We start from the raw sequence: 22,130 nt of genomic DNA on the forward strand, positions 1-22,130 counted from the left end.
AGTTGCTCTGTTAGGGTTTGAAAATGGGGCTCTGTGTAGACCTGAAAGACCAAGTTCACCAGTGGCACAACACAATGCAGACAGCCCTTAGCAGAGCTGTCCCTAGGACAGCTATTATTTCCCAGGAAAATGAGATATCAGGGACAACCCTTAGGGACTAACAGATCACATTCATTGCTGGAAGAAGTGGAAGAGAAATGCACTGTAGCAAACAGAGCTGTGCACAGCTTCCACCAGCAGAGAACAACAAGCTTTGCTGTCTTGTTTTGCCCCCTGGAAAGCAGAGCTTGGATACCTCCTGCTTGGAAGAATTCAGTCCTCCTGTCTGCTGGGAGCAAAATCCTTACTTTGACACAGAAACCAAGTATCAAAATCTTTTCATTCAGCCTGCCTTAGCTAGGAATGTCCCTGGTTTCTGTTCCATTTCAGGATTTGGTTAAATTTTGTGTCAGCCTGTTCCAGGTGCCCCTCTGTGTCTAAGGACCTGGCAGACAAACAGTCCATTCCTGCTTTCAGGGGGCACTGTGTGTGTGGGCATCAGGCAGGGTTCAGATGCTCCAGAAGACACAGCTCATGTCACCAGCAGAGCAGTGACAAAACCCCTCCATGAACACCCAGCTGGTGATATGATCACACCCTGAGGAGGAAAAGGTTGATGGTCTGGGTGACTTCACTGTGCTGGAAGCACTGAAGCCACCTTGGTGCACACAGTTCTCCACTCCTGGCCTGAAACCTCGCTAACTGCCCCTGGCCTGCCAGAGGTGAGCTCTGCAACAGCACATCACAGAAAGAGCCAGCTGGAACCTCACTGCTAGGCTGGAAGATGTAGCCCTTCTGCTCACTAATGAAGCTGCAGACACCAGAGATATTTTTAGGATGTCTGCAAACCTTGTCGTAATCCACAAAGAAAAGTTCAACTACGACGGGAAGACACAGGATGTTACGGAAAAATAAAACCTAAAATACCTCCCAGTGCTACTAAAAATGTCCAAAGAGTCAACACAAAAGAGCCTTACCTGACACAAAGCGAAAATTTAAACAAATATTCTTCAGTGCTGTAATTCCTGGAACAAAATTTATTAGCAAATTTAAATTAATTCTGCTCCAGGCATTAGGATACACTATCAGTTACTCCCTTACCCCACCCCCGGGAACTATTTCACTATTGCTGTCAGTCAACTGCTTGAATGCTTGGAGTTTACCAGCTGCATAACATATATTGATTTTTGATGAATGACATCTCTCTCTGGGCCATTATGGTTTTGTTTTCAAACCTTATTTAATTGTTCGCCTATTTTTCAGTGAAATAAATGCAAAGTGTTTATTCTCCAAAGGCTGTAAACAGAGATCTCAGGTCTAGTTTCTATGACAACCTCACTTGATACAGCAAACCTAGATTATCTCTAATGACAGACATGAAGTTTAAATTGCACATTCTGCACAAACAGTGCACTGCTGACCTTTTATTGAAAAATGGAATACAGTGTGATTAGCATAATGTGCCATATGAAAGGGAAAATTGTGGAATAATGCAGATTGTACTCTAATCATAACTACAGTGCTAATCGCCAGCAAACTGCTTGCCAGAACACGAAGCTTTAAAAATTAAGATTTTTCCCAGGAACCATTTTCAAATCCTGTTAGATAGCAGTGCTATCACATTAAATAGTTATCAGATAACACTTGCTGCTTCTGCTGTATCTCTCCCATTGCAGTTTTTAACAGGGGAGCAAGAGTGGATAAGCTTATGTAGAAATATGACACAAAAATTCCAGCTATGAGAACTATTTTTAAGCCTCCTGAAGGCAATTCTTTCTCTCATGCTTACGAATTCGTTTGGAAAGGAGAGCCAAAAAACAGAGTCCTTCCAAAACCTGCATGTTTTCCTAGGAGGAAAATTTGCATGTATGCTGGTGAATAAAGCCCAGCTCATCTGCAGACACTGAGGGGCTGCAGGAGACGTTCTGCTCTGCAGGAGCAGAAATGGAAAACATCGTGCCTTCACATGCAGCAGGTTTTGGCAGGCTTTGACTCTGCCAGCCACGGTTTGTTGCTGCTCACAGAAATGTCTGCGGCAGTTCACAAAAATGCGAGTTCTTTGGGGAGTTTGGTGCACGAATCGAGGTTCCCTTTGGAGCTGGGAGAGTCACATTCACATGCTGCTCTGAGGGGACAGCAGGCTCTTAAGTCTGTCCTTCCCCCTGCAGAATTCTTGTAACTTTATTCCCTTTAAACTTTCAGGAACCAATGGGACACATTTCCAATTACACATGAGATTTCAGTTCACTTGTCTTCAGCATGGTCAGTGAACAGTCTGGAGACAACCAAGCAAACAAACCCCTAATTAATATCAAAATACAGTTATAGATGGTAGAACTAGTGGGTTAAGGAATTGGGAATGAGGCAAAGATACTTTCACCTCTGTAGTGCCCAAAAGTAATGTCAAGATACTGTTATTTTCTTTACTATGTTTAAAAAAAAAATTTAAAGTAGCATTTGCTATTTTTCTGGAGAATGACAGGCATGGAGGAAAATAATAAAAGTAGCTACCCATTGTGTGATAGAAAGTCTTAGATTGTCCAGGTCTGATCATGAACACTGAAGAATCACAGGCACTCAGCCATCAAACCTTTTTCTTCCAGAGGATGATATTCAGCAACTAGATCTTATTAGCATCACATCAAAGCGGTCTCTTCATCCTCCCTATTCAGCAAACAAGCTAAAAATGATTTTCAGGTGCTTGTCTACAGAGCAATGCCATTAGAGGAAACCTATTCCCTCATTTCTCTCTCACTCTAATGGGTTTATGCCATTAATACCGTCAGCTGAGTTGTTTTTAACCAGCAGTTAAGGCAGCAGCAATAATAAAGGATTTTTTTTTAGTACAGGCAGCCCCCAGTATGCTTGTAATGCTTGTATTCTATGCAGATATTCACCACCACCACTATTCTCTCCATATCAAGATATCTCTGGTTTTCAGGGTTTTCCATTTGGCAGTTTTACATTTTTCTTAATAATCATTGTTTTCCACTACAGCAGCTGCCAGGAAGGAATCAATTCATTTCAAAGGCATCCACTTGTTTCCACGTGGAGTTATTACACTTGTAAACGTAATCCTGTCACTTGACATGTAAGACAGCAAGCTGTGTGTTTGGCAAGCTGATGTGCCCCAAGCTTTAGGTGTTTTTAAACCCTGCAACACTGCCCAAACTCAGCCACTGCAGTTTTAAACTTCACTGCCTCCTGTGATGGCAAAGAGCACCCGTGGTGCTGCTCACGTGGTGGGTTATGGGACAGAGGCCATACTGACCATATCTGCACAGCTACTCAAATGTTGCCACGTGTTTTATAAAGCTAAAAAACAAAAAACCAAGGTAAATATTGACAACAAATTTGCAGCAGAAGCCAGCATGTCCGAAGAGTAACTTTACAGGAGGCCTCCTTGCCTGCTGGTATGTCTAAACACAAGTAAATGACTGCTTTTAAAGGCATTGTAAATTGTAAACCTATTCAGACAGGAGCCCTCACCGCTAGCCTCTCTGTCAGACACACATTCCCTGGACATTCACTTCCACAGGTGAAAAGAATGGAAATACTTCCTTACTCTTCTGCCCCATTTCTTCAAACTCCCTGTTAATATTTGTGGGTAGGACAGTGACCAGCTTTGGCATCTCCAGTTAGTTCTTACCCTCTGTTTCACGTTTCCTTCAGGCACACTTTGCATGGCTCTGGTCCCTTGTACAAATATTTAAAACCAGCAAGACAAACCAAGCATAACAAATCCAGAAATAAAGCAACTCCCCCAGAAGCTGATATTTACCCAAAAAAGGAGTATGAAACACTGCACACCTCTCTCCAGACAGCCTCCCCTCTTTCTCTGAGGTGAGACCCGATGATGCTGCAGGCAACAGGGAGCCAAGAGCCCTGCCATTTCTGCACTCCCACCTTGGACCCTCAGACCCTGCTCTGTGTGACTCTGGAAGGGCTGCAGCTCCTGTGGGCTGGGGGAGGTGCAGAGTTTGAGGTGATGAAGGTGCCAGTCCCATACTCACCATACAAGAGAGTCTGGACCCCGAGCCAGACACAGACACTGCCGACCCCACCATGGACTGACGTGGGATCAGAAATCACCATCTCCCTCTACTGCCCCACACCTTCAACAGAGCTGGGGTATGGCTACCCTAAATACTGAATGAAGCTGCTCAATTGGGCAAGAAAAAGCAACCAACACACCCAAATAAATAAATTGTTCCCATCAAAGTGTAGCACGTTGTTAAGAGCACTGAAAATTCGCTCCAGCTGATACAATCACCTTCCTGCAGTAAGTAAAGATCTCCTACAAAAATACCATTTGTTTTGCAATGAACTTTTAGCTCCACAGCTCAGACAAGCATCTACTTTTTTTTTTTTTTTTCCCTCTGAAACACAACCAGCTCTGTGAGACGCCAGACAGCGAGGAGAGCACTCCAGGCTGGAAACAAAAAGATACTATTGTCTTGGGACTGCCACAGTCATTGTTCCCACCTATGCTCAGCCCACCGCTTCTGTAAGGCTGACAAAACAGTCACAGAGAGCTCTTCCACTCACAGCTGCTTCACAAGGCTGTGGATCAAAGCTGGAGCTGGAATAAGCCCGGTGGCAGAAACATAACATAAAATGCTCAGTTGCTGCTGTACAGACCAAAATCAGGAGTCCCAAACAGATGAAAGACTCCAAAGTATGTTTACCCGCGTTTTTTTATAGACACAAGTAGCTCATTCTGCAGCTGAAACCAGTTTGCCAGTCACACAGAAAGATTTCCAGTCCCCTCCCCTGCACAGTAAGCCGAGAGAAGCCTGAGGGGCCACCAAGGCTGTAGCTCCCAGCCATGGGTATGAGACCCCTTTGCAATCCCCATGAGCCCAGGGAGCAGCTGTGGCACTCAGGTGGCACCTGAATGTTTCTGGGGCTCCAAAATAAAGCATCCTGCCATTCCAGTTCTGTAGTTTATGTGCACTGCTGCTCTATATACAATTCAGGATGCTGTACTGTCCTCCTCTATGCAACATGTGTTTGCTCTTTGATCCAACTGCAAACTAGATTTAAGTAAAGATCAGGTTGATGTTTACAATCATATATTTTAAAAACTACTTATAATTTTAAAGGAAAAGGCATTCATAAAAAGGGCTTCTAACCTTCACAAGAGCTTCTACTTCCACCTTTTGCTGGCATCCTTTAAATAGTCTTTATAATGACTGGGGACTGTTCAGGATCTCCAACATCTATCATTGCATCCTCTGAGATGAGTGTATTGGATCAAGAGATGTTGGGAAACTACTGTCCCATCTAAGGAGGAGATTCTTAACCAGGTCAAGAGAAGCATGAGGGTAAGGTTTTTCAAAACAAAAGAAAAAAAAAAAATCTTGAAATCCTCATCTGCTCTAGCTCATTTCTTGTTTTCCAGCAGGGTAATGACTTGACACCATAAATAAGTGAATGTGAGCAGACAGACCACTCCCAAAATGGGTGATGTTGTGCAGTCAGGGTGGCTTCCAGTTTTGCTGGATTCTTGCTATACTGATAGATTGTAGAAGAATTTGAGAATTATATTATTAATCAGAGCCTACGAAAAACAAGATGAGAGTCAAACTGCCAGGCACGACAGGAATGTTGGGCAAAGGTGTCTGTAAACTTCTGCTGACCCCTTACAGCAACCAGGTCGAGAGCTCTTTTATTAATGCTAATGCCTTTCATATTAGTGCTCACATACAGAAACCCTGCTGACTGCTGGGGCCAAAGGGCTCCCAAGACAAGTTGGCCACATCAGCAGTACACTGATGATTGTTTCTGACACAACCCCACAGCTTTAATGAAGGGCCATTTGTGAGGGGATTGCTTCTCATGCAGAAGGAGGGCTGTGATGAAGGTACAAAACACATCTGCAGCAGGACAGGCTGTGATGCAGTAATGAAAAGGGCCTCCACCCCACTGAGACAGGGTGTACCTGTGCAGGTCACACACATCCCTTCTCCCCATGCCTGGCACTGAATTTGCCCATGCACAAGACGCTGCTTCCACTCCCTGTTGCTAAATGACCAACACCGCTCTATTTATGACCTCACATCAAATAATTCACCTGTAAAACCAGACTTTTTGAAGCCCAGGTTGGTACTGCAGCTCAGCATTTCTCAGCCTACTACACACCCTGCCTGCCTCTCTTTTTTTTGGGGCCCCTGCCCACAGCCCTTTAAGGATGAAAGGCTCAGGTGCACCACAGCCCAGGCTGGGAGCAGCAGGAGGTACCCAGGGCTAACCAAAGAGTCCCAGTGGTTTGTATCGCTGTGTAATCCTGTGTTAGGCAACAGTTCCACTTCCTTTCATAGGAAACCCCTTCCTGCACTTGCCCAGGCATGAATCTGTCACAGAGGAGCAGTCGGGACAGGGCTTTAGGAGGTCATCCAGGAAGGGACATGAGCTCTGAGACTCACGGTGGATGTGTCTCTAACCTATTCTAAAAACATCCCATGATGACCCCCAAGGAACTGAGCCTGAGAACCACCCTTCATGTCATTTAAAGAAAGATATCCTCTACTACCATGTCATCACAGGATCTCAGGAACACCCTTCACATCATGTGAATTGTGCTCTTTTGTGATAGCCTGGAGGCTCTCTTCCCTAACAGATAACACCTTATCTGTTTATAAAGGACCTTCACAGACTTGCATGTTTAATTTGTTAGTGAATAATGGCTTTATTACCTAATAGGAGGGGCTTCATGTATTATGGGGGACTGCAGAATCGTGGGGGGTGTAATAATTTTCACCCTGAGGAGAAGTTACCATAAGAGTGTATGAGTATACAGGTATTATGTGATTTTGAGGAGGAAGGGATTGCATGCAAACCTACAGAATCAGCCAAGTAGAAAATCTAGAGATCATAAACAGGGAACAGCCATGCTGAGAACATTTCCCTTCATCACCCTGAAAAGGAGCTGCTGGGAGAAAAGAATTCCTTATTCTGAAAAATGTCAAGTTGTCAGATATTCCTTTTCATCCCTCAGGCTGGGGTGAGACGGTGTCTTTCTAAGCAAGCCCTTTCTGTTGGATCTGTTGTTCATCCCACAAATGTGGTATCAAGGAACACCAGTAACACAGACTCAGGTTTTCCACCCCACCACTGACCTGCAAAACCACGGATTCTTCTGCTGGAGCTGTTTGTCTCTGTGGTCCAGGAGGAACAGCCACAAAAAGTTCTCTTTTAAAAAAAAAACCTTTTCCACAGAAGGTTTTAACTTTCATGAGCACAAAGGCATTTAGTCAAAGTTCCCAGCTGCATCCTTAGCTTCCCACTCAGGTGGGGGAATGAGACAACAGTTCACAGCTGTGTTACTGCTGCTGGGAGGGTTGCAATGGAAAACAGAACTCCAAAAGGCAGCAGAGGACAAAGAATTTGAGGTCAGCCTTCACCCCACAGCACGTTTCCCCCGTGTCTCTCATGGGGTTGGTTTTTTCCCCCTCACAGAACAAGTGGCAAAACTTTATCCTGCAAACATCTCCATCTGAGAGCACAGCCACCAGCAGGGATGGTATAAATCAGGAGGACATGTGCCATCCCTCTCCAGACAAACAGTTACAGCTGGCAGAGTGCAGAAGTTTTTAACAAGAGCTGGGCTGCTGCCTCAGTCTGGGGCTGGCACAATAAAAACAAGAGGCTGTGTATCCAAAAGCTTATCTGCTTCACTCAGCTGTATCAGCTGGCCTAGCAAGAGATATCTCTCCTTACAGCTCCCACCATGGAAATGGGAGTCATTCATCAAGAAGGACTTTTCCCTGAGCTATCTTGACCTTTTCTGTTGGTGCTGCTTTTTCACTGTGATTTTTACACACAGTCTGACTTTAAATGCATTTTGGACTTGCATGCCCAGAGTAATAACGGGACCACAAATGCAGAAAGAAGTTGGTGTCCTCCAATTAGATGCTACTGCTAAATCTTACTGTATCCCAGGTATTTACCTACAGAATGTATTTCCATACATACACTTAACTATGGGGATAAGTGGCTTTATCCTGATTTCAGTGTTGTTACAACACGTGGCAATATGTATACTTTAAGCATGTTCATTAAACTTCAAATTATATATATTTTTAAAGGGTGCTAATAGCACCATTTGATGTAGTAATTATTGATATTGGCTCCCTGTAGAAAGAGCACTCAAACTGCCAGCTAATTTCACACGTAAAGCAGCTGTCACATGGTAATGGCACTAAAAGTCACTAGGCTGATCTACATTCAAAGCCATGCCATGGAGGTGAAAGGCCCTGTAGCCAATTATTACTCCTCTGAGCCAGACAGTCCCCAAACACAAGCAACATATGCAGATCCATCCCTCCTTGTCTTTAATTAGACCCTGCCTACCCTCTGTAGCAACAGCAGTAGAAGTGAGAAGGGCACGTGTTAGGCAGTGGGGAAATAATCCCAGAGATCCCAGTGTGCACTGTCTGGCACGTCCTGCTAGCACCTGCATGTTGTACACAGGAACTAAAGCCAGCACCAAGAGACAATTTTTATAGTGTCCATGCTACAAAACATATGATTTTCATGGAGCCAATAAATACATGGTACTCTGTGCAGAGTATCCCAAGTCTCTTTGTCCAATCTGTCAATGACAGATTAATGATTACTATTATTTTTGGTAGTTGTGGCTGCACCAGGAATACAGGTTTTCACCCACTGCTTACGAGGAAACAACTTAAAAACCATCATTGGCACAATCCAGTACTGCTGGAGTGAATCTAGTGAATCTACCCAATTTTCAGCAACTATGAAATTGAGCAAAAGCAAACAAAGAAGTCAAAAAAAAAAGGTACCAGAGCAGCCAAACTATCTTAGAGATTTTTCTGCCAAAAAAATCTCACCTGGCTGTTGTTGCAGGTTCTGACACAGAGGACTCCCATGACCATAGGTATCCTTACTCCCTGGAAGGTCTCCCTTGCTCCTTTTCCAGCCTTTCTGGTAGATTTGCTGCAAAATCCACTTCTGTTTCCAAAAGGAAGAGTCCCCACTGCCGAAAATTCCAACCCTGAATCTCTTTCCCACAGAGACACTTCTCATGGGCAGTGGAACAGGCTTTAGCCTGGAAAGGTGACACAATCCATGTGAGTATGCACAGATGGCACGATCCACACCACTCAGGTAAGAGTGGTCTGCAGGTCTCCCCACACTGCTCCAAGGTGTGTCCCTGACAATGCTCCCACTCCTCCTGCCTGTGACTGTTCTGCCAGTGAGTCCCTCCTCCTTTCACCCAGCTCCTCTCCCAGCTGGAGCCACTTCCACCCTGAGCACCCACCTGAGCCCTGTGAGGTGGATCCCCACCATACCAGCTGCTCCTACTCACCACCTTCCCTCTTTGGCAGAGCCAGGTTTCCAGTGTGGAACTGATACAACCTCCTAAAAAATGTGGCTGAGTGATGGCCAAATTCTTGACAGCTCACTAACCCAGTGTGGATATAGCAGCACCATGCACAGGCATCATTCCAGGAGCATGTACTTCCCAACAGAAAGCACCTCTAGAAAGGAAACAAGCCCCCTGGGATGAGCAGACAAGAAACTCAAGATCAAACCGATACACCTGAGTCATCCAAGAGTCACTCTCACAGAAATCTCTGTCCTTCTTTACAATACACTGATTTCAACTTACTCACCGACAGACTGAACACTTCATTTCTGAATTTAAAGGGCAGCAAATTAAAACATCAAAAAGAAAAGGAATTGTAGCATAAATAAACGTAGCTGCACCCACAAACTGCAATTAATCACTTATTTTTATGCACTGCAAGTCAGAATCTACACTTTTTTTTTTCTGTTTCCACTGATCTGAATGAACTTTAATATGGATTTTAAGAACAAATGGCTGCTTAAGAGTTTCCAAAACAACCTTGTGAATTTCACTGTCAGTGAGTCAAGAATGACCAACACATAAGGAATATGCAGTAGGAGAAGGCTCCTGCCTTTCCCCTCAGAAACAAACGGAGATCTCAGAGCAGAGAGAAACTAAAGGAGTGCAGGGAGCAGGAAGGGAGGGTCTGACACTGTGCCCTCAGAGCTATGGCTCAGACTAATGAATTATCTCTGCTTGGTTAAATCTCTGGCATTGCTAATCAGACAAGGAGCATAAAATGGAAAGTTCATTAGCAAGATCATAAAAGAGTCAGACTGACAAAGATCATTCGACTTGGCCATGGGAAGGTCAGTTCCAGGAATGGGAAAATCACTTGGTTTGAGGAAAACAGGTTCGACCAGAGGCAACTCAGAGTCCAGAAAAGACCTGCACTGGGGTTGTGTGCAGTGCTCTGCTTTATTTCTGGAACATAAACAGGGAAACATTTCCTTTGACAGTGGATCAACTAGACTTCTTTAATCAACATCATCCTGGCCCGGGGTAAGCTGGACAGTATCAACTTTCCCCCAGGGCTGATTCATTTACCTCCTCCCAGACCCAGAGAGCCCACAGCTCCTCTGTAGGAGACACTGTCAGCACAAGTCACAAGATGGTCTCAGAAGCAGAATTTGCTAATTGTGTCAAATTATGTGTGAAGGGTTTACAATATGGATCACCGCCCCCTTGGGGTTTAAAGGAGATTGCTAAAGTAATTTCAAGACTTCAGGATAATTCAGGAACCCTGTTCCCAGAGGTTACTAAATGCTCCTTTTATTACTACCACAGCCACACTGCACTGGGGGTTGGATTTTTCCCTTCAGGGGTAGGAGGAAGGGTAGGTGAAATGTGGTGGGTTTTCTATCAGAATCATCGGAAGGAAAAAAAAAACCAGAATGCGCATTTTCTCCATATTTATTCTGTTTTTCCAAAGAAATGTGAAATAATAAGTTTTTATATGCATCCTTTTTACTTTTGAGGTCACATTTGGTAGGCAAAGCAACGGCAAAAGGATTTGTACACATGAAGTAAAAAGGAGGCAAGAAATGTTTACTGTCCCTCAGGAAAATAACACAACCTGAGCTCAGTCAGGGAGGCTGCAAAACCAAGAAAAACTCCATCCATGCCTCCTGAAGCCTTGAATAACCCCCACAAAAGACACAAAAGACCTGCAGGAAATTCGCTCTCAGTCCTGACACACGCAAACAACTTCTTCTGGTCTGACAGCCCTACCTGGAGGAGCTCCATCAGCTGCAGCAGCCAACTTCCAGCAGGCATTTTCCTTTCCAGAGCAAACAGTCCAGCCAGGATGGACGCAGGCAATTAGGACAGGGGATATTTCAAACCTGCAGACACACAGCTCCAACTGTAGCCAGCCAAAGGGGGGGCACCAAGAACCTTCCCAGGTGCCACTCTCCCTATAGGACTGAACTGTGTTGAGTTTCTTTTTCCCCCCAAAAAAAACCCAGCACCTTCCCCACCCTACAAGCAACTGTCACAGTGCACACCAGGAAGAAAGTATTAAATAGATGTGAATGTTTTGTAAGCACCCTGCTCCATGCAGGATTAGCTTGTTCAGGGTGCATTTTGGAAATAGTCCTTCATGTTTATCGACGTCCAATCTCAATTGCAGTGGGGAGAAGCATCCTGACCACAAAAGAGCTCGACAGTTTTACAGCCAGGACACAAAACACAATAACCATTTAGCCAGATTAAAGCATACTGAGAGCTGCATCAAATATTGTTTAGAGCACATAAAAACTGCTTTAATATTTAAATGTATCCCACGGCTGGGCTCTTTAGATTTGCTGGATTCACTGGGGCTGCACAGCTATTAGCTTCTACATTTCATCTTCAATTCCTCTTCACAGTAGGAGAAACATAAAAATGAGGGTCACTGCTTGGTCATTTCATTACCCCTGGCAGAGAAATGTGCTTTGCACAAATGAGGAAATATTTTAGATGTAGATTGTTTTAATGTTGGTGTGACAAAATAAAACCGGAGTTAAAAAATAATAACAATATTATAATGGTTATTTTGTAGAATAACATTAAAATAATATGCAATGTAGCAGTGGTTCCCCTATCAAAGAGCCTGGTGTGTGTCATTGTCATCATTTAAAAGGTCCATTAGCAAGAGCCCTGGAAATGTATGGCTCAAGGTCACAACCAAACTAAATGAGACTGAGCAGTAATTCAAAAACATTACACTGTTTATGGTTAGAAATCTAATAAATAAATCCTCAGTACACACACACAAATCTTAGCAGCAAACTCCTCTACAGTTCTTTTTTTATTTCTCTGAAAGCAGGAGCTTGGTGACAGAAATTGATAATCTGCTTAGAGCCAGAAATGGATTAGGTGAAATGTCACTCTGGGAGATGTGTGACTTCGTGCCACAGACATGGATCAGGCTGCACCAACTGCTTGGCAATGGGTGCCCTCGTGACCCAAACACAAACAGTGCCCTCACCCAAGCCCAGTGGCCACAACAGACCAAAAAACCTGGGCAAGACACACGGGCTGAGCCCTCCCCTGCCTGGGGACATGGGCACAGGTCTTACATGGTCATACCGGGAACTCCTGTGTTCCAGAATCGCTCAAGTTGGGCACATTCAGCACAATAAAAGTCACAAAATTGTGGGGAAAAGTCATTTAGGTGGTTTTGATGAGGAGCATTTTGGTATATTCAGACACAGATACCAAAAGGCTGCTATGAGCAACAAGTTCCAGAATAGCCTCCAGTGCAGTGTTATGACCTAAACACCCGAGCCCAGCTGAATATTAAGAAACACAGGAAATCTTTTACAGTCCTATTGCTTCTGCCTGAAAACCATTCTCCTAAACCTCCCAGTTTAATATTCCTCACTTTCATAAGCCTTATAAAAATGCCAGAAATGGAAACAAGACTCATGTAACACAGAATCGCAGAATCGTGATGAAACACAAATGCAATCAATCACAGAAACTGATTCCTGGGGGGAAAAATGCAGACAGTGCACCCCACTGCCACCTGTCAATGGAATTCAGCTTTCAGGTAACCGACACATCTTGCTGAGAGCAGGTTTTACTGATGTCACGGAGATCTTGTGTTTCATTTCTGAGCTGAGTGTGGAAGCAAAAGAAAAGGCTTTTGCAAACATCTGTGCTAACACTTTGCATCTGGCTGTGCTCAACAGGCTGTAAGTGCCTGGAGAACAGTGGAACACCTCTCTGGAACTTTAATCCGTGACAGGAGCAGAACACACATCCAAAGAATTATAAGTTACATATGAGGAAAAAATATTATTCCGTTAGTAGTTATGTCACAGTAATAAGTAAATTGCAAAGCAATGCAGCTTTGTCTAATGACTGTCCATTGACCAAAGGGAGCTCAGGGATATGTAACACAGGCAGAAATAAAACCCCATACATTGAAAGCATTTCCCCTAAGATGGCTTTGTAGTTTCCCACTAAGATCTTTCATCCCAGCAGCCCTGGGCTCCCCTGCAGGCAGTAGCACAGCTACTACAGACAAACCCCTCTGCCTGGTGGGTCACTGACTCAGGGCTCACATCTTCCCCACATGCAGGATGTGATTCAAAAGTGACATAATGCACATTCACCCTAATATCTCCCAATAATCCCCTTTCACCACTTGTGGAAACGCTTGGTCAATAAAACGTAATGACATTATTGCATTAAAGTCATTTTCAAGTTAAGTGCTTGGCTCTCTGTCTCTGGGACCCCACCAACAGTCAGGCTCCAATCCAGCAAGTCCAGATTCCATTCAGATCAATGTGAGCCTGCTGCCTTTACAGGCAGTGGAACCTGACTCCACAAATGTAGGACCTCTCCTTTCACACACACTTCTCGAATCCTTCCTTCCCAGGATGTGTCAGGCAGCTCATGGTGCCAGCTCCTCCGTGTGTCCCAGAGGGGCCAGGCAGGCAGGGGGTGCTGGGGCAGCCTGCAGGGCTGATCTCAAAGCAAACTGCCCAGCTGGTCCAGCCCCAGACTCAGACACCACAGAGACACAACCCAACACCCCCAGTGCTCGAGCCACACCTGCCAGGCTGGAGGTTTTGTGCTCCAGAGATGCAGCTCCATGAGCTGGCCAGGGTCACTCACGTCCCACCTCCTCCTTCCCCCCCGTGCAACAGGGCAGAGCTCCGTGTCAGAGGGCAGGGAAGGGACACAAGACAGACCCCAGCCCTGGCTGAGCAAGGCAGTCCAGCCTAGCACCCCAGCATCAGCACCCAGGCGCTGCAGCTGGCACAGCACTGAGCACACACCAGCCTGGCAGCGAGCTCGTCTCAGTGGGATGGGCACATCTCAGCAGGGTAACTACCTGGCTGCCACCTTCTTTCTTTTGAACCCTGCTGCATCTCCTGTTAGGACAAGTACACCAGCCACTAAATAACCAGCTTTTAAAGGAAAAGATTTCCAGGCTGGGATCTGACAGGGCTTCCTGGAGCACTGGAGGGAAGTGCTACTATTTATAGGGTGGTCAGCAATGTCACTGTCAAAAGCACCAAGTGTCTTTTCATTCCTTACTAAAACCTCTGTCACTCAAGACTGGAAGACATTGCTGTTGAATTCCCTCCCTTGTAAAGAAAGAAATAACACTGATCATGAATAACCAGCAGTGGAGCTGGGGAGGGGACAGAAGGACTTCCCCAAAGGTGAGGGGAGTAGGAGAAGGTGGTTGCTGGGGAATGAAATCAGGCTGCCCCAAAGCAGGTGGCACTGGGGATGGAAATGAAGTCCCCAGCCTCTCCCACAGAGCCACCAAAAGCTCTTAAAAGTAACTGCCCAGAAACCAACCAACAGCAACCTGACATGGCCCCAGCCCTTGTATTTCATCCACCAAATCCACAACCCCTCCAGCATCCCAAGCAATCACCTGAAAGGAAATAAAGGTGACTGGAGATGCCCATCAACACTCTCTGTACCCCTGCAGGTTCCAGCTGAGTGGTTTAGCAGACACCAACATCCACTGCTTGACTTGCACTGTGTCACCCCCCCTGCTCGTGGTGGACAGAGACACAGCACAAGTCTCATGGCACCTCCAGAGCAAGCCAGGGACCAGGACTCCACTTTGCCAGGCACACAAACCTCATGGGTATTTCAGGTATTTCTGATATCTCCTGTTCCCTAGGAGCAGATCTTCACATTCTTGAAGGATCATTTCTGTCAACACATCCACCCCCTCCTGGCAGGGTGGGTAAAAAAAAATAAATTAATTCTCCCTATTTTCTTCTCTTCTCTCTTCAGTCCTAACTGTCATCGTGTCAGTCAGACTTGGGGATCTGAGGGGCCCCCATGGAGAGCAGACTGTCCTTCTTGCACTGTCAGCAGTGCCAGGCAGCCATCCCACTCAACAAGCTGTCCCCTCACAGCCCCTGCCCTGCCCCACACACAGGGAGCACCCCTGAGCTCCCCACTCCACCTGCTGCCACCTCTGAGGAGCCCCCAGAGCAGCTCCCAGAGCACAGCCCGGGGCTGGAACAGAGGCACATCCTGGAACCTGGAGCAGGGAGGCAGTGACTCAATGACAGTTCAGCCCCTGAATCCAGAACAGCAACTCGTTTGTTGTCTGAAGCTGGAATCCACTCTGTGTGATGACAGATAGCTTAGGAGAAGCAGATCTTGCCTGCCAAGAGAGCTTCAAAAAGGACAAGGGGAAAGCAAAAATCTGGCTAGAAACCAAATGCTTTGCTAAACCTAGATAACACACTGTTTACCAACAGCAAACTAGATTAGGGGGGGAAAAATATGCAAATGTTCTTAATTTAATAATTATGATCAGATATGGCTTTGTTTCTTCCATGTAATTTGTGTAATACAAATAAAGTACAAGGGCACTCTTCCCCTATAGGAAATGGGAATTATTAAACATTGCACCGAAAAGCAAAGGAATGTGTTTATTGACATGAAAAATGATCCTGCGGATACAAAGGCTTTTGTGTGTTAATTGCTAAATGTCAATGCAATTTAGAAAGTGGTTGCAGAAGGAAAGAATTCCTTTCCAAAACAGAAGTGGCTTTTCCTCATCCACCAGCCTGATTCAAGACTGCATCTTGAAAGTATTTACGGCTGTGTTTTGATCGGTGACTCTGGGTTAGTACCCAAAAACATCCTCACTTCATATTGATGTGGTTACTTGCTAGGAGGCATAAAGGAAGTGAAGGATTTCCTCCCAGTTTTATTACTGAATGCTCAAAATGTTTCCTGGGGTAAACAGCACTAAAGCCATCTGGGTTTTTTCTTTTATTTTTTTTTTTTCCCTTCTTTTTGGAAACAAAAGGAGAACAACGGTAGCAAGCAGTGAATGGAAAAATACAGGTCTAGAGCTGTGTTATGGAAAAGAGCTTCCTCTGAAAGAGGGAAGGGGAACAAGCACAGACATCTCTGGCTCATACATACATTCAGCAACACTGAAAGCCTTTGAGTGTGGTGTCTCTGGTCTTCTGTCCCACTCCATAAAGGAGAAGGGAAATACAAAATGTGTGATTCAGCTGCCAGATAGTTAGAGATGCTTCAGTACATTAAACTTGGGACTGGAAAACGAAGGAGATTCTTAAAATCTTTAATTACATCCTGTTGATTTACTGCTCCAGGGGGAAAAAAACCAAACCCAAACCTTTTCAGTCCTGGTGGGGAAAGGCAGCTGAAGAAAACCTATCATGCATTCATGAGCATATTTTCGGAAGGAAATGAATCCATTTTACCCAAAAGCTCTCTGTGAGGCATGCAAACCCTGCTAGGTGCTGAGCAGCTCCAGCAGAGCTGGGTGCACTGACTCAAAAAAGAGGATGTGTTTCACCCTGACAAAACAAGAGAACCGGCAGAGCACCCTGGGGTGTCCTCCCTCACCGAGCATCTCCAGAAGAACCTCTGGCTGTAAAACCCCAGGGCAGTTTGACTAACACAGGGGAAGGGTTGATGTGTCATGGGATGTCTGCCAAGCCATCCCTTCCTCTTCCAACAGCTTTCTCTGCCAAACCATATCCAGTCACGCTCATGGAGATCTCTCCCTTCCTAAGTCTCTCCTTTCCACAGTTCTGGAAAAGTGGCCCTTCATAGCCATGGACAATCCAAGGCTTTCCTGGGACAAACACAGGACATCACAGAGTTGAATCATGGGTTTCTGGATAAAAATTCAATGATTACAGCTATACAGCAAGGGACGAGGAATGTAGGTGATGCCAACAGCCTTTCAATTCCACGTGGGAGCAAAGTGCCCCTCCCAGCTCCTCTGCAGCTGCAGCCACACAGCCCAGCATGTGTGTTCCCCTGGCACTGCTGGGGGGCTGCAGCTCTGTTCCTCCACAAACCACGGTGGGATTAATGCAGAAAGACCATGGACAACTCTGGGATCTCCACTGTCTTCTAAGAAATCAAAAAAACCAGAGCATGAAGAAATCTGCCACCAAAATGATTGTAAGGCTGGGGAGGAGGAACTGCTTCCAGGGAGAAATTTGATGGGCAGGATTTATTTTGCTTATCAAAGGGAAGACCAAGGGTGACTTGATTACAGGGTATTAAGTACCTCCCTGGAGAGAAAATACCAGCCATAAAGGGCTCTTTAATCTAGCAGAGAAAATCTTAACAAGAACCCATGGCTAAAAGCTGAAACCAGAACAACTTCACATAGAAAATGTAGCACAGATTTTAAACAGTAAGAGCAAACTGGCAAGGGATGCAGTGGATTCCTCAGTCCATCTTGAAAAATTCTGCACAGCTACCTCTGTTCATAGCAAGGATCAGCCCTAAAAGGAGCACTGCTGACACCTTTCCCCTCCACACAGCAGAGCTTGAGCTGCAGGAGATGCTACTGGAGAGGGACTTGGACACCCACCCTGCCAAGGGCACCCTGGTGCAGCTCTGCTCCCTTCAGTGCAGAGTGTTCAGATGAGATATTTGGAGTGAAGAACAGTCCCTTCTACAGAAGAGGAAAAGATTCATTGCAATTATTCAATAGATAAAGTTGAAGAAAATTCAGGTTTACTGTAACCGATTTTGACTTTCCATCTGCAGAGCAAGGTGGAAAGAATATCCAAAGAAAATTAAAAGGCAGGGGTTTGGCTACTGTTTTGTAAAGCATTCGGTGTCCTAATGTTTGGGATTCTTCCTAACCCCCTGACTAATTACTTCTATTTCCTGTTTTCTTTGAAATTGCTACTCTGTTCTGCATTGCTGGAATCTGAAATATTGTTTCATGGAACATTACTGTATTTATGCATACCACAAACTCCAGAGATGCCAAATTCATTTTTATGCTCCTCTTCCAGCTTTGGAAAAGATTTTTCCCCTTCTCCAACAAATATCAACACCTTTCCCACAAAAAAGTGTTAAAGCTTCAAACCCATATAAAAATGTTTAACCACTAAAACACAGACACTTGAAGCTAATAGAGAGAGAAAGTGGTTTCAGTTTTTGAGTACCAAATCACGTGTTCTTGACAGTATTGAACACCCATTTTTTCACAAATCCAGTTTCTATTCAATAAACAAGGATGAAAAATGGTCATTCTCTATTTGCACTTGCTGCCTGCCTAATTCTGCACTCCAGCAATTTGGTCACAAAACAGCTTTGATGGCCAGTTCACATGTTCCTTTCCTTCAGCCAAAAGAAAAGCCTTGGAATTAAAACAAAAAAACAGGGAAATTGCAGATTTTTCATAACTCTTCTACTAAGTAAGAGATGGGCCCATTATCACACAGGCAAATCCTCTTTTACTGAAAAAATCAGGGTTATAATATTCAGTTTCAGGAAATAGAGCTTTTTACGCTTTCACATCTGTAAAGGGATGCAGGGTCAGCTGATGGGAGCCAAATGTATTTCAGCTGTTCATTGTGTTCCCTTGCACAGTATCCTGAAGACACACAGTTTATGGGTATAAAAATCTGGGGTTCTGCAAGTAAATTCCCACAGAAATCCCACTTTTTAGGTAGCTCCCTCTCCCCAGCCACTGTCAGCCTGCACACATGTTTTATAGCCTTTGTCTCCACCTCATATTCAGGAAGGTTCTCTGCTGCCTTGCTTTTGTGTCCTTCTCCCCACACACCACTCCTGTTCTCATCATTAATGGTTGATAAATAGCTAATGAGTGGATTGGACATTAGGGCCTCCCTTTCCATCTGGGCTACATGCTATTTTACAGGCCCTGCTAAATCTTTATTAGATTTGGGTGCAGATTATTGATTTAGGTAGATGAGGTCGTTGTAACCTCATCTCAAAGAGAAAGGAAGCGGGAGAGGCCAAATGTAATTCAGCTGTTATTTTCTGTAGCAGTGCAAATCAATAGGAGGGAAAAAGTCAGAACAGAACCAGAAAGTGTCCATTAAAAAAGTCATAACTGGACCTTAAACCAAATATAATGGTCTTACAGGCACTTGGAAGCAAAGAACTGAGATAGGCTCTAAAAGTTAAGAGCTTTTCCCAGTTTAGCACTACAGAATAGGGGGTAGGTTCTAGTAAAGAGACAATGTTAATAGAATGCCAGGCTGTTCCTAGGGCAAAGTGACATCTATTTATAGAATAAGAACACTTTACCTAAGATATAGGGATGGCTTAATAAAAGGACATCTTTTGCTTAAGTTATTTTTACTCCTGTTAAATGGCCATATCAGCACCTGCAGCTCTAACAAAAGAAGAGCTCTGACTTTGTACTAAGCACTTTTGAGCATCCTGCAAGAGGTAACAAGCACAGAAATCTCCCAGAAAGTCTGGCTTTCAGGGCCAGTCCCTCTAAGAGATTTCAACACACTCTCACCACCACTAATCCCGTGGATGTGAACACCAGGAGTGTATAAGGGTTCGAAAGGAGCCTGCATAAACACAGGGAAGAGAAGTCTGGAGATGCTTTAGGAAAGAAATTCTTACAGAGATGGGTACAACAGTTGTGTCATCTTTACCTGGAGCCCAGTCCATGCATGGAGCGGCGTGAGCCCAGGGGAGGACAGCACGAACACAGCTGCTGTTCCTGGGGGCTCTGTGCCTCTTCCTCCCCCTCTTCCCACAATGCTCTCAGGCCAGTCTCATCCTTCCCAGCCCCACCAGACAGCCCACAGTTGTAAATTCAAAGCACACGTGGTCCCAAGCTAAGCACCTGCCTCTGAGACGGGGGTGCCAAGCACAGCTCAGCACCCCCAGCCATCCCCACCTGGCCCCACAGGTGCCTCTCTCTCCGTGCTGTTTCAGAGAGTCCAACCCAGGGTGGAGAATTCCACCAGGCAGCAGAGCACTCAGTCAAACTCACAAAGGACTTGTGTACTGCGTGCCTAATCCTGGGGCATTTTGGGATCCCCATCCTAAAGCCACATACCCAGTCACACAAAGCCATTTTCACCTGGACAGGGGGTTGTTGTTCCCTCCTAACGCACCCTGACAGGCTGTTCCCAGATCACAGGGCTTTGATCTCCTCATTCTAAGGAATATGAAATTCAAGACTGCTGGCTGTATCCAGGAGCTGTCAAGTTCCACTAATCTCCCTCCCTTTCACATGACACCCAGCTGGTGTTTACCTCTGCAGCCACATTCTGGTGTGGAATTCCAAAATCAGGGAGCACGGAGCTGCCGTGAGGGGCTGGGGTCGCTTGCACACACTCAGCTCCTGCAAGACTCTGTCCAGCTCGTTCCCAAGCCTGAACAAACCACTCTGTCCTATTTAGCAAATGAATTTGGTCCCCTGGAAGAATTCCAGGCTGGCAGCACAGCCCTCTCCCTGCAGTGCCCCAGCAGGAACCAACAGGGAAGACCTGGCAACTCTGCAGTGCCAGACCCAAACTATTTATTTGTTCCCGTGTTTTACCTGATATGGTGAGTTGGTGATATGAGTGCCCATTTACCTCTTGCCCACAGATGAGCAGCATTAAATGCTCAGCTGGTCTGTGTGTGATCACAGTCACACAGAAGTCTCTCTCTGTTTTCTGGTGCCCCATGATGGGGCACAAGATATCCCATCTCACTGCTCCTGTGACCAGCTCCTGACCAGGCACTGCAGCCTCCCAGCCCACCAAGCACAGCTGCATCTCCAAATCATTGTTTTGAACCAGCCAGAGAGCCGACACCCTGGAAATATATGTGATTTATAAGATGCTGGAGAAGACCTGGGGCAATTTTGGAATCGTGCACATCCTCAGGCACTTCTGCAGCTGATGCTGAGTGCACCAGGGCTGGGCTGTGTGGAAGCTCACCCCAAAAGATCCATGTAGCTGCAATCCTCTCCAACAGTGAAGTCTGGGCCACTCAAAAGAAAATTTGACCATTTGTGTGCAAAATGCAATTGAGATGTTACTGCCAGAGGGGCAGAGCATCTCAGCCCTCATTTGCCATTTTGTGATTTCACAATTACACTGAAAAGGTCAAGGCATCTCTCCACAAAACTGCTTTGAGTGAAAAGGTGTGTGTTTCTATCTGGTGTGTGGGATCACTAGCCTGTCTCCAGTTCTTACCAGATGCACAGTAAGAAGCCAGTTCCTATTTTTCCTCAACTTCCAAAGACTAGAAAAATCATTGGATAAAAACCACAACAGATTATAGCAACCACCATCACCACAGCTGAATGTGCAAGCCACCCATGCAGTGAATGGGTGTGTGAGTTCTGTGTCTGTTTGAATGTTCATTTTCTAGATAAGAACTCAAGGAGAAGCTGTAAAGTGAAAGGTTTTTTATTTTTGACCCAGTAAGGGTCTTCATGCAAGCTCCACTCCCTCACTCCAGCTTAAGCCCAGTTCTCTCTTGTTGGACTTCACTGCTGCTACAGCTAGAATTTCCTTTTTGCCTCATTAGCCAGAGCAGTGGCTTGTTTTCAGGCTTTGCTAACACTTCCTTCCTTCTCCCCATCCATAATGCTCCATCAGACATCAGCACGCTTCAGGGAGAAAATAATGAAGAGAAATAGACACTCGACAGTTTGCTGAGACTGCTTCCTTTGCTAGTCTCAATTTTGCTTTTTGTTGATTCCTGAAACATTTCTGCCAGGCAATACCTAATCTGCATCATGAAGCCACCATCACAGAATCATCCAGTGTCTGCCTCCCCACGGCAGCAAAGGGAGATGCTGAATGGGGGCCTGGCAGTCCTGATCCTTGGAGCTCACACTGGCCATGTCCCTGCTCCATATGGCTGCACCCGGAATATGTGCGTGAATATGGAGCTAAGGGCTCCTCAGACACTCACCAGCACCTGTGGCAGGGAGCCACAAGCTGTGGAAAGAGACAGCACATCC

Source organism: Myiozetetes cayanensis, unplaced genomic scaffold (assembly GCF_022539395.1).
Source record: "Myiozetetes cayanensis isolate MyiCay16 unplaced genomic scaffold, myiCay2020 scf10, whole genome shotgun sequence".
NCBI lineage: Eukaryota > Metazoa > Chordata > Aves > Passeriformes > Tyrannidae > Myiozetetes > Myiozetetes cayanensis.